Source organism: Primulina eburnea, chromosome 11, assembly GCF_022965805.1.
Source record: "Primulina eburnea isolate SZY01 chromosome 11, ASM2296580v1, whole genome shotgun sequence".
Lineage (NCBI taxonomy): Eukaryota > Viridiplantae > Streptophyta > Magnoliopsida > Lamiales > Gesneriaceae > Primulina > Primulina eburnea.
The window spans coordinates 1,903,558-1,905,166 of record NC_133111.1 but is presented as its reverse complement, the minus strand read 5'-3'; the positions used below and the strand labels follow the sequence as shown (position 1 = coordinate 1,905,166).

General features: G+C 32.4%; 1 pseudogene; it reads left to right on the top strand.

Annotated features, from left to right (window-relative positions):
• The first annotated feature begins 317 nt into the window (after window positions 1-317).
• On the top strand, window positions 318-1,353 carry LOC140804879 (light-harvesting complex-like protein OHP1, chloroplastic; annotated as a pseudogene).
• The last annotated feature ends 256 nt before the right edge of the window (window positions 1,354-1,609 follow it).

The following is a 1,609-nucleotide window of genomic DNA, read 5'->3' as shown; positions in this document are numbered from 1 at the left end:
CCCGTCTCACAGATAAATATTCGTGAGATCGTCTGTCAAGAGACACACTCTTCAAATATCGTAAAATATCATTTACTATCTAATTGTCTTGCAGCATCGACAAAATATCAATCTGAATAAATAATAAAATACCATTTTATTTTTTTATTACTATTGTTGACTTTTTTTAATATTTTTATTTTTAATATTAACATTATGTAAGGTTAATATCATTACTCTAGATTTATTCCTTATTATTAATAATAGTAAGGTTTCATATTTTTTTATCAATGAAAAATATAATTTAAGAAATTCAAAATAATTAAAAAATAAATGAGACCGGAATATGATGTATGTATGTAGATAAGGTTGGGAGAGAGCGTGCGGCCACAACTTTGCGAATGGCAATTTCACACACACTATCGTCCCATTTCCTCTCCGCCGGAGCACCGGTAATTAATCCTCATGGCCACCGCGAGATCTCACTCTTCCAGTCTCCGAGACAGGGTAACCCCAAACGGGTGTGTTTCAAGATTCAAGCCGCCAATCTTCCCGCCGGGGTAGGCTTAATAAAATCTTTGATTCCATCATTGCATGTATTTAATATTTTATTATGGTTATGCAGAATAGGATAAGATGTGCATGAATTTCAGGTGGAACTGCCGAAGGAAGAGCCGAAGTTGGAGGCCCCGTTTCTGGGTTTCACGAGGACTGCTGAAATTTGAAACTCCAGAGCTGGGATGATGGGCATCGTTATTGTTTTTATAGTTGAATTGGTCAGTTTTCGATAATTTCTTCATGTTTATTTTCTATGAATCAAGTTAGTAAACTATTGTGGACACATCTGAGTTTATAAATATTAGAAGTTTGAATCGTAAATGCATACTCAACTTTTTACATTTGGTTTAATTTTTAGATTTCCATTAGAGTAGATGTTCCTATTCTGAATTTACATGAGGTTGAAATCGTGAATATAAATGACTTCGGAACTGGGAAATGTTTGATCTAGGAATTTTGCATGGATCTTAAGTTGTTAAAGTTCTTGGTTTTATGTAATCATTCGTGATGTATATTTAGATAATTTTCTGCTGTTCAGATTTTGAACAAAGGATTGCTTCAGATAATTGGAGTGGATGTGGGGAAAGGCCTCGATATTCCGCTTTAAGAAACTGAAGCTGCTGCTACGTACATGAACATGATTGGGCCCGGATTGCACTGGATTCATTTAGCGATGTCAATGATATCAGACGATTTTTTTTCACATTTCTCCTTTTCGTTGATTTAATTTTCGATTTTTAATTGGTTTCTCAATTAAGCTAGTTTTCTGATTAAATTTTGAGTCACTCGATGTTCTTCTAAATAAAATTTATTTTTAATAAAATTTAATAAAAATCGAAATGTTCAAAAACGTAAAACATTAATTTGCAAGCTCCCCTATATATGGTATCGAATGCGAAATGGAAAAAAATAATTACGCCTTTTCAAATCTTAAGTCTTGGGTCGGTGGGCTTAAATACTTTCATTCCAAATTATAAATAAAAGATATTCAATTAATTAAACATTACTAATTATAAATTAAAGCATTTATATTGATAAGAAGGCGATGAATAGTTGTCAGTGAGATAATGTA